We start from the raw sequence: 12,235 nt of genomic DNA, 5'->3' as shown, positions 1-12,235 counted from the left end.
TGTAGGGGGCTGAATCTAGCCTTCTGGGGCAAACACTTAAGAAGGAGATTGCCTGACCCTTATCTGGTTAGAATAATATTGTTCTAACCAGATAAGGGTCAGGCAATCTCCTTCTTAAGTGTCAACAAGAAGTCACTTCAAATGTTACGAATGTCCTACAGGTCACATTTCAGTGCATGGAGAAAGCATACAGAGAGTGTATATCTGTGTTGCACTGTAATAGCAGTTTGATAATATTTTAACTGCTATGACTGTATCCTGAGACATCCTGGGATTTGCAGTTTAGTGAGTTACTTAAATATTTCTCCTTAAAGAGCTCTAATGTGCTCCTTTGAACTACAGCAAAAGAATTTCATGGAAGAAAATTCAAGCCAACCTACAAATCCCAGCATTCAGTAGGATGGATGGAGTCATGACACTTTAAGTGCCATCAGTCTGCCGTAACTGTGTAATAGAGATACACTCTGAGTATTAATTACCATATGTGTCAACCAGGCATTCATCTTTTACTACCTGTGTATGTGGTTAGTGCACACACACAAGTTTGAATGAAGTGCTGTTGTTGTACATTACAATCTCTATAAATTGCATCCTTTTCTCCACCTATCATATGTATGAATTTTACACTACATTTGAAATGACAGTGTGATGAAAATGAATCATGTGTAGGCAATGGAAAAGCTGATGAATTCTTTACCATTTAAACCTGGGCAAATTGTAGCCTTCCTAAGACTGCAGCTCCCCTCAGCCACAGCTAGAAAAGCCAATGGTGAAGACAAATGAGAGTTGCAGTCCAAAAACAGCTAGAGGGCTACAAGTTGCCCAGCCCTGGTTTAAATCAACATATATGTTTTCAGCAATATAACTGGGGAAAAACATTGAGGGCTTGTCAAATGAATACAATGGCAGCATGTTTTGTCAAAGACAAGTAGTTCTTTTGGATATAGAGGCAATGAATGCAGCAGTTTGTAGAAGGCTTAACAGATTTATTAACTTAGCAGGCAAGATCTATACAATTTATAAAAGCAGTGCCTGCACCCTGCATGTTATACAAGCAAATCCCCATACATAAAGCAAACAGCTCCCACACAACAAACTCATGATTTCATTTAATATAGGAGTCCTAGGGAAGCAATATTAATGTACAGTGCCCTATTAGTGCTTTTGGTTTTCTATAGGATAAAGCCACTTTGATCTACTACATCTGCTCTCCGCTGGCTGTTTGCTTCCAGGTATTGACATGTTTTTATTTGATAAATTCTAACGAGCTAATGCTAGCTGTTCTAGCTGCTAGAGGTGCATCTATATACTGCAGAAACACCACTTTAAGTACTCCCATTCCATCCTATGGAACAATGGAATTGGCAGTTTTACAAGGTCTTTAGCCAAAGAGTACTGGTTCCTCACATACCTACAAATCACAGGATTCTGTAGGATAGAACCTTGGCAGTTAAAATGGTGTCAAAACTGGTTTATTTCAGCAATACAGATGCACCCTGAAAGCCAATGTGGTGTAGTGGTTTCAGTGTTGGACTATGACTCTGGAGACCAGGGTTCAATGCTTCGCTCAATCACGAAATCCACTGGGTGAGCTTGGGCAAGTCACATGCTCTCCGCCTCAAGGGAAGGCAATGGCAAACCTCCTCTGAACAAATCTTGCAGAGAAAGCCCCATGATAGGTTCACCTTAGGGTTGCCATAAGTCAGAAACTGCTTGAAGACACACAAGAACAACTACAAGATGCATCCTAAGTCTCTATACTTACATTTAACTGGACAAAGATGACAGCAAATAATTGTTACTGATACTTCTCTTACTTCCATGGCTGTACTAGCCTTAAATTATGATGAGTAAGAACTAAGATTACATCAACTCACTATTTGCCAAACCCAATACTACATAAGCTTCTGGGAGAAAATAGCCAAAGTCATAGAACAACATCATAGAACAACTGACACATCATCCTAATCCTCTTCATACAAAGTATTTCGAGTGAATTTTCCCCTTATGACTGATATTTTTTTAAACCACAAAACGTTCCAAATTCACTATTAAAATATCTTGCCACTGGATTTTCTTTTTAAAAGATCTTTCTTAAAGAAAAGACAGCAACATCTATACTGTATTTCTGAACTGTATTTCAAGTGTCCAAAATTCTCTGTGTACTTTACCACAGTAATTCTTGGAAAGTCTTGCAAGCAAAGCTGGTGCTATTATACCTATGTCGCAGGAGGGTGAGCTAGGTTTTGGAGGAAGAAAAGATGGCCTGCTCAGAGCAACCTAACTGCAGTGCTTCCTGGGTTCCACATCTGTGTATACTCCAGCAAAAATATTTTGTGTATAAAAAAAGGGAGAGAAAGATAAAAATAAGCAAACAAATCAGCAGCATTTTGAGCTCAATGCATTGTACTGGAAGATACAGATGTTTGGTTGTTGTTTTTTTATGTTCTTTCTGATAGAAATCTGGTAAAACAGCCCATAGGCAGAAGGAAGTCTCCATTTGAGGCAGAGAAGCAACGCCCCAGTCTCTGCTTTATTTTTGGAGGTGGAATTTTAACAAGAGGCTGCTTCCCAAGAATCCTCCTTAGCGCAGATGCAGGCAGCTGAAAGGATATGGCAGATGACAACTTGAGAGTTTGCACAGGGGTCCCCCTGCTGTTAGTGCAGAATTATTCTTTTCAAAAACACACACACTCTCAAGGCACAGACACACATCCAACCATTGACATAGATGTCCACCTTTTCACTTTTGCAGCAGGAGGTGCAGCTGGTTCCTAGAAACTCTCCTCTTGCTTCTCACAGGGAGTATAAGTTGCCTCTCCTTTCAGAATCTTATCTTCTTTTCAGCATTTTGTATCAAGCAAAAGCTGTTGTGCCCTGTTAGTTCCTGTTTGATGTTTCCTCTTTGGCTTATGGTAAGTCTGAGCAAAGATTTAAAAATTTGCAACCAGAATCAGGACAGCTTCCCTTTTTTTACTACAATTCCCAGAATCCTCCCAGACTGGCCAGTGCAATATTACGGGGGCTGTAATTATATTTTTGGTGGGGGAAAACTTTTCAAAGTGTTGCTTCTGACAGTAAAGACTGGTGTCATCTATGCCAGTGAGGGGGTGAATTGGCTCTGGATTATAGTTTACAGTGTAAAGGCACTATCTAAGGCCTGATACAAACAGGCATGAAGCGCTGTGCTTGCGCCAATTTTAGGGTTAGGGACTGCATGGTCCCTAACCCTAATACAGCATGGCACCGTAACAATGGCAGCCTCCTGTGTACACACATGCCACCATTGTTACGTAAGCACCACACAGCATCCAGGCATCACCGCGTATCACTTATGTAATGAGTGAGCCAGTGGCATACTCATTACATTTGCCCTGCGGCACAAAAAAACCCTGATTTTTCCAGGTTCTTTTTCCTCCGTAGGGAAGCTGTGTGGTTTGGCAGCTGCAGCTTCGCTCAAGAGGAAATTAGGCCGCCGGCAGGCTGCACTTTTCAGCCGGTCTGTCCTGCGCATAAGATATTGAAATCTATCTCAAAAATAGTTCCAGCACCTTGGACATCTCCTTTAAAGTTGAAATTAAAACTCAGGGTGGATTTGCCACTCACTGTTATGGAAGCCAACCTAGGCCACCATCTTGTGTCCCACTAAGCTGAAGGCAACTCACCAATAGGTAAGCTACATGTATCCTTGATATCCTTGTTTTTGTAGACCCAAGCAGAGAACAAAACCAGAAGCTTAAGAAGAGAATGGCAATGATAACAGACACATTCACTACTTATTTAGGACATTCATATGTTTGAGGGACTTGAAAATGATATTAAAATATAATGGGTCTTTATGGGTGTGTCACATGATCTGGGCAGGGTTCATATAGATAATTCTGGGGGGAATTCCCAGATGTGTTGTATGCTGAGAGGCCCAAGTCAAAAGATTGTGCCAGTGTGGCATAGTATTTGAACATTGGACTACGGCTTGAGAGATCAGGATTCGATTCCCCACTCAGCCATGAAAACCCACTGGGTGTCTTTGGGCAAGTCACACACACTCAGCCCCAGAAAACCATGTAACGGGTTCACCTAAGGGCCACCATAAGTTAGAAATTACTTGAAGGCAAACAACATCAATAAAACATCTGGAGAGGCAGTGGTTTTCCGCCCCAGTTAGAAATGCTACATGGTTTTCATCTATCTATTTAGCAGTGCAATCCATCCCATTTGAAGTGCCTTAAGTGCCAGTTCCTCCTCCTTCAAAGTGCACCTGTTTTATGAAGCCCTCATGTGTACAAGTGCCTATGGCAGAAGTTATCATGGTTTGACTTTCCAGATGTTTGTTCACCTTAACTCCCAGAATCCCCCACTATGTATTATGCTAAGCTAGTTAAGGCAGATGAGAGTTGTAGGTGAAAGCCATCTGTAGGCATACGATGGACCAGCCCTAGCTCAGTGTCAGTTCATATATACATGCTTATCACCTGATGACAGTCTGTATCAAGTGCTGATTTGCATGAGTGAAATGGCTGTCACAGGTTAAATCCATAACGTCAAGCACACTAGTCCTGATGGAGGCAGACCACACACTTCAGCTGCAATCCAGTGAGTGATGAGAGAAATATTGATTGCTGTACATGTATGCTTAAGCCTTTCATCCTTTCTTTAAACCCCATCAGATAAAAGCAACATAAGCATCCAGAGAGCTCAATCTCCATAAATGGTTTTGAGTATTCTTTTTTCATACACGAACCTTGCAGTCCCATGCTCACAGGGGTGGTAGGTCTAGGGTTTGATTTTTAACTGTATTGTAATTGATGTATTTTATTATTGTAACCCGCCCGGATTCTTTGTGATTAGGCGGGCTATAAATAAATCTTTATTATTATTATATTATATTATTAACCAAGAATTCAGCTTGGCTCAACTCAGTGGAGCTTGTTGAATGGGCATGTATAGGATTGTACTAGAATTGCCATTCCCTTCTTCACATATTTCTCCTTTTTCACACGTAGCATATTTTTTGTGTTTACTCTCCATTTTAGATATTAAGGGGCCATGGAATTTGTCTAGTGGTGACTTCAGCATCCTCACAGTTGTTGTTTGTGTGTAACTGTACCACTGGTATTTCTTCAAGTAGCAGGAGTTAAGATAAACACAACCCCCCTCTAGACATGTCAACAGATTCAATCTCTCCCCCGACATGTAGCCCCCAGAATATGATCTGAACTTTAATTTGATCTTCCTTTAAAAGTGAAGAGCTCTGATGTTGCTATACTCTACCACACAGTGTCATGCAAATGATTATTCTTCCTTGACAGACCTGCACAGCTCTCTCTGTATTTAACTGCAGCCCCCATGTGTTACATCGGGCAGGAGAGACATTTGATAGCTGCTGTTTCCATGGTTGAAATATTTGTGAAGTTAACGCATAATCTGAAAACAGAAGCTAATAAATTATAGGGTGCTAATTGGGGCTGGAGTGGAGCCGTCAATCACATTATCCTAAACACACACAGAGACCCTCATAACCTAAAAAGGCAAGACAGCTTCTAAGAACGGCTCCCAGTTGTCACCAGCCATGACATCCTGTGATGCTGTCAAGGCAGACAGTAGAGTTTAAACATTTTTAAGGCTGCAATCCCATGCATGCTTTCTTGGGAACAAATTCCATTGAACTTCACAGCTGTGCTAATTTCAGAAGGAAGGTCACAGGCAGTTATTTTTTAAAAAGAAAATTTATTTTTTTTAAAAAAAAAAATCTGATTCTTTTTTTTAAAAAAAAAAAACAAGAAAAGTAAGAAATCTGATAATATAGAAATCTTAGTGCATCAGTTAGTGAAGACCACACTCGTAATGGATACTTGATAACTGAATAGTCGTTCCCTCCCACCATCTCCATATTTCCCCAATATTGGGCTGGATCTAGATTTAGGTATGTGTGCTACTGGACTGGTGGAAGCAGACTCTTCTTCACTTCATCCTTACCATGGCTCCTCCAGACCCCTGCAGGGTGGCGATGATGATGGTGTAAATGATTTGGGTTATGGGGTGGAAGACAGGTTACCCACCACCACCAGTCAGATGGAGGTAAATTTTGTGAACAGAGTGCTTCTATTCACAGCAGGTAGATCTGGACCCAACTCGCTGACGTTCTTCTTTTTCCTTTAAGAAAAGTATGCTTTGAAACTCTTGCATCTGCCGTTATTTCTTGTAAAACAGATTCTGTGAAAAGAAGCATTCAGCAATATTTAATGCATCTTGATTGTTATTTCTTTCCTTTATTAGTGCAGGACTCTTCATTGTTATGTCATAAATGTTTGCAGTGGACAACTGCTCACAGCAGACACAAATTGGTCAAATGCTATGCCAGCTAATATATAAACCTGCTGCCACCTGTTGATAGCAAACAAAATGAGATTTCTGTATTTCTGATATCCCCTAGCAACTTATGTCACCTGCCAATTTTTGAGAAAGACTTGACCACTTCTCATGTAATTCAGCCACAAATGCACAGTTTTCAACATGCACCAGTTTGACCTTGAAATGACTAGCTGGGCTGGTAGAATTCAAAGATATAGCTGTGTTAGTCTGTAAAATCAGTATGTAGAGAGATCTTGTAGCACCTTTGAGACTAAGGGGGATACAGATGGGTGGCTCCATGCCACCCGTCTTTACCTCTCATTGGTGCCACACTGACCGCACCACATGGCACCAACACACTCCCAAAAAAGAAGCTGCCTAGAGTGGCTTCTTTTTAGGAGCACCAAAATGGCAGCTTGCGCGCCTTGATGCCACCACTTCCAGCAAGTGCTCTTTGGGTGTGCGGATACCCACACGTCATCATTGCATGCCCCATGTGGGTAGGGTTGTGGCAGGATGGTGCAAAGGCACCGCTAGTAGGGCTCGGTGTATATGGACACCCAGCCCTACCAAGCCCTAAAATCAGCCCCAGAACGGCACTTTGCACCAATCTGTGTCAGTCCTAACTGAAAGAAAGAAGTTGGCAGCATGAGCTTTAATAGACTTATGGAGTAAAGAATACGGGGGTTTGAGGATCTTTGATAAAATGCACATGATATGATTGAACACTTGGGGAAAGTGGTTTGCAAAAACTATGCATATGGTGGATAGTATCTGCTTTGATTTAAGAATGGTATGATCAGGCTATTTTTATTGTCATAAAAATTACCTCAGGCAGAATGGCCTTTATTGCCCACTATTGTTGGCTTTTTGTCTAGCCAAGTGAGAGAAAGATGGGCCAAAACAGTGCTTGAATCAAAAGGAGCTAGAGAAGACCCAGTCATGCAATATTTTTGCCATGGTATCCCCAGTGACTATTTTTACAAATCTATAGGGCAACCAGAAATTAACAAGGAAAAAGTGTACAAAAACCAAGGGAGCAAGTTGAGTTATGTTAAGTCAGACTATTGTCCATCTGGCTCAGTATTGTCTGAGGGCTCTTTTAAACAACATAATAATGATATTTCGGGGCCATTCAGACTACACTTTACCCCGGATCAGAAATTGATTCTTCCACGTGAAGTTCATATTCACCCCGAATCTGTCACAATCCATTTCGAGGCATGCACAAGCATTTTGGGGCAAGTGCCCCTTAATGCGGGTCATTTAGAACTGGGGCAAAAGCAGTTTCTTTTGGGGGAAAAAACAGGTTCTGTGAATATGAACTTGCCCCTGATCATGATCGGGGCCAGTTCAGGAAAGGGATTTAGGTCAGAGGGAGGGCAGTGGGCAGGGCATTCCCTCCCTTTATCGGGGTGAAGGAGGAGGAGGAGGAGGAGGAAAGAGCTGGAGGAAGGATGCAAAAAAGGGGAATCTGACAGGAGGCAAATGTCAGGAGGCCAAAAGGGGGGGTCGGGGTGACTGACGGGGGCTACAGAGGGTAGTCAGAGGGAGGGCAAAGAGGGGAACTGGAGAAAGTGACAAAGGAGGAGGAGGAGGAGGGAGGAGCCGAAGGAAGGAGGCAAAAAAGGGAAATTGAGAGATGCAAAGGGCAGTCAGAGGGAGGGCAGAGGGGGGAACTGGAGAAAGTGACAGAGGAGAAGGAGGACTAGGATGAAGGAACCGGGGGGAAGAAGGGGGCCATGCAGGGCATTCTGTAACGGAGCAGGAGGAGGCGAAGGAAGAGGCAGGAGGAAGGGTCAATTCAGGGCAGGTCAGAGGGAGGGCACAAACGGAGCTTGCACCAGGCAGCTTTCCCTTTAAAAAAATTTTTTTAATTATTTTTGGCAAAAAATGTGCATGGTTTTTGCAATAGGATAGATATATAGATAGAACGTAAGCAGTAGGAAAGGTCAATTCAGGGCAGGTCAGAAGGACAGAGCAAGCCAAGCCTCTGCTCTCCAGCAGGAACCTTTCCCTTTTTATTTTTATTCCTTTAATTATTTTTGGCAAAAAAAGTGCATGGTTTTTGCTTCAGGTAGATATATATTAGATAGAACGTGGCTAGCTGCTTGTTCACTTTCCCTTTAATTTCCTCACTTCCGCAAAGGGGAAATGCTGCAAAGGGCACTTTGCAAGACTTTTTTTCCTTTGCGAATGAATGCTACAATGCGAATGTTACAATGTTTCTCTTTCCAATTTGGCAAATTGGCAAATTGATACAAAGAATGCTTTTGCTATCGTCTCTAAGGAATTCAGTGGTAGCCTAGGAAAAGCCAAGAATGCGTGGCATCACATCCTTTTCTGGCATTGCGAGGTGAGGAATTTATTATTATTATTATTATTATTATTATTATTATTGCATGTGTATGAGGCATTCTGGGGTGGCAAGGAGGGAGAATACAGGATGCAGAGATGGCATTAGTTTGCATTTTGGAGTTGAAAACGAGGCCAAGGGCAGATCATAACCTGCACTGACCCAAATGCCCACAACACACACACATAGATGTGCCAGAAGAGGAAGAGGAGTAAGAGGAGGCCACCAAGATTTTGTATCACATTCTATTTCATATCAAGATTTTATATCACATTCACATTATATCAGTGTGTGTGTGTGTGTGTGTGTGTGTGTGTGTGTTGCAGAAAGAGTGGGAAAAGGCAAGGGGAAAGGAACCATTTTTTAACTGCCAAAAGTAACAGTCAGAGTGGTAGGAGACCTTTCAAATACTGATAGACTGCCACATAGGCCTACCTTTATGTTGTTGGCATATACTTTTAGTTAGCAACAATGGGGAGGAAGGGCTCTTTCCACCTAATGCCAGCTAGCAGAATGCAATTGGTGACAAACATTGTTGTTTCTTTCTCTTGCTGAAGTTCCTGTGTCTCTCTGATCCCTCCAGAACATCTGGAAAAGTGGAGCAGGTGGTAGGAAGAGCTCTTGGGGCAAAGTCAATTATCTCCATTCTGCCAACAGGAGAATATTTAGTGGGACTCCCTTGTCTCTCCCTGTATGCTCTGGGGGTAACAGAGGTTGCTCTAAAATGGTGGAGAAGGAAGTGCTGTGAGCAGCAGAGAGAAGAGGAAAAATCAGCAGATGGAAGGGTCCATTTGAAGGGTCCATTTGAAAATATCACTCTGCAAACTAGATTTATATAATTACTCTACTGTGTGAAAGATTCTGAAAAATTCCAAGTATCTAAAATCACAATATTGTATACAGTACTTATAATTATATTAGCTCCCTTTCCTTATTGCTAAAGTATTTGGATCCATGATCTAGAAATGGTCCACCAGGGGAGAAAGGGCAAATGCTTTCCTCCCTAGCTATTTCACAGCTCAGATCTCACCCAATGCACAGCCATCACTCTTCCAAGAGCTTTGTTTATTGTTCAAATTGTAACACATAAACCAGTACATAACTACATAGAACAAAATTGCAATAGGCATTGAGATCTACTACAGCAATAATGTGTCATGCTCCGTGGAATTATTGGATTTTAATATGTGTATTCTTTTGTATGAATATTATACCTCTCCACACACATGTCCAAAGTAAATATTGATGTGAACATGATTGTGTCAGAAATGTTTTTTTAAGTATACACACAGACACCGAGGTATATATAACTTGCAGATAGACAGATAGATAGACAGACAGACAGACAGACAAATATTGGACAATATCACACTACACTGTTATAGCACTATTATTCCACTTTAACTGGCTGCTGTGAAATAATGGAATTTGCAGTTTAGGAAGGGGCATTTAGAATTTTCAGCCAGAGAGCTCTTAGGTCTCACTAAATTACAAATCCCAGAATTCCACAGGAGGCAGGCAAAGAAGTGAAAGTAGAATAATAGTGTTATAACAGTGTAGTGTGATACTGGCTGACAGGCAGGCAGACTGACAAATTGCTGTCCATCCAACAAGAACCAGTGTGGAGGAAGATTTGAATTGGTGGGGCATGGTAACTGGACCTGTGTTCCTACTCACAAGGAGTATATTGATACATTCTTCCTCAGGAAACTATTTGTATTCTAGGAGGTATACAGATTGTACTATCTCACCTCACACTCATTGAGACGAATTTCTACAAAGTGCTCCTTAACTACTGAACTCAAAAACTGTTGAAAGATGAGGCCTCAAAGCACCTATACTTTTTAGAAGAGTGCATTGGGGTACAGAAAGCAAGAAGGTGGGTGAGAGATGGGCAGAGGAGTGGAGAAACAGGGCTTAGCAGAATTGTGCATGAAGAATTCAGGACAACTGATCGCTTTCTTTCATGTCTTCTTTAAACCACTGTTGACTGGCAGCTAAAGAATCTGGATTCTGGAAATGTGGACTCAAAATGCTCCTGAGAATGGACTGAATGGCCTTGGGGAAAGTCGGGTCTCATGTTGTCATTTGGATAAAGCCAGTCTTTTGAATTCATGTTCAAGATGACTTCTGATAAGCCTGTCAGTCAACTTTAGTCCTTCTGAATGTTTCCCCACACAGGGAGGAGAGGTGTTGTTGTCAGAAAGTTAAAAGGAGTGGTCAGATGGCTACGGCTGTGTTTGGGAAACATGTCAGGTTGTCCGTGGGAGAAGAGCTCACTCAAAGGCCACATCCCCATAGCAACATGGGGAGAAAATAGATTGTGGTGGATATTCCCAGTCAGCACCAATCTGATCTAGGCCCTGGGAGGAAGGACAAAAGCAACAACAAGCTTTTAGCCTACTGAGAAAACCTAAAAGATTTAGGACACCTGCCCTTTACCCTCCTTCAAAAGATGACAAAGCCTCTAGGTCTATTTGAAATAAGCTACAGTGAATTAGTGAGAAAGTGGCCTACAAATGTTTAGACGGACAAATCTTTCTGCTGCCTGAAGCACAGCAGCAAATGGTGTCTTCACACATCCCTGGCCCTTCCAAGTCAAGGTGCATAGTCCCCTATTCCAGCCAAGGCACACTTTCCAACATTTCACAAATGAAAACCAGAACATGTGTGGCCAAGCAACATCAGAGTGTGGTCAAAAGGACAAGCAGGATGAAGAGGAAGAACACACAAGCTAAGAGATGCTACAGCAGTTTGCATTTGAGTCTACTGGGAAGGGCAAGATTCAGCCCTCTCCTCTGCTCTCCCGCCCGCTGGGTTAACTGAGTTCAAACTACTTCTGCACTTTGAACTTCAGTTTGTAAAAACTAAACTAAGCTGAGGACAAAGAGGGAAATAGGAAGAAAAGAGAGAAAGTGGGACATTTTAAAAGCAGTGGGAAAAAGTGGGATGACAGGGAATTTACTAGGACCATCCCTGCCAAATAAGAACAGTTGGAGGGTATATTTTGGGTATATAGGTCTAAAAATCACACATGTGGTCTACCTTGTCCCTGGCAATAATCATAACTAACAATTTGCTGCCCAATGATGCTGCCTGAAATGGCCACCTATTCCTGCCTTATATAAGAGCCAGACCTGGCAAATAAGTCAAGGCAAAGCCAACCAAAAGGTAAGATGGAACTGCAATGCATGTGCATGCCTTTATGGCACAGTCTCAGTATCTGGTAGCAAGTCTATTATTATTATTATTATTATTATTATTATTATTATTATTGCCTATGAATCCTCTCAGTCAGGGTTGGGAATCACGTTGTTTGCAGGCTGCAGGCAATGTATACTGCTGGTCATAGACAGACAGACAGAAAGAAAGGTAGTGATTCTCCTTTAGAATGAGGTGCAACGACACACCCACGCACTACTCTCTTACATTTTGAAGCGGAAGATTGGAACACGTACGGCCAAGCAAGGTCAAAATATGACCAAGATGGCAAAAAATATGAATGGGGAAGAACAGATAAGCAAGGAA

The sequence above is a fragment of the Sceloporus occidentalis genome, unplaced genomic scaffold (genome assembly GCF_023333645.1).
Source record: "Sceloporus occidentalis isolate IW3139 unplaced genomic scaffold, rSceOcc1.0.p SCAF_6, whole genome shotgun sequence".
NCBI lineage: Eukaryota > Metazoa > Chordata > Lepidosauria > Squamata > Phrynosomatidae > Sceloporus > Sceloporus occidentalis.
This window is presented reverse-complemented; position numbering follows the sequence as displayed.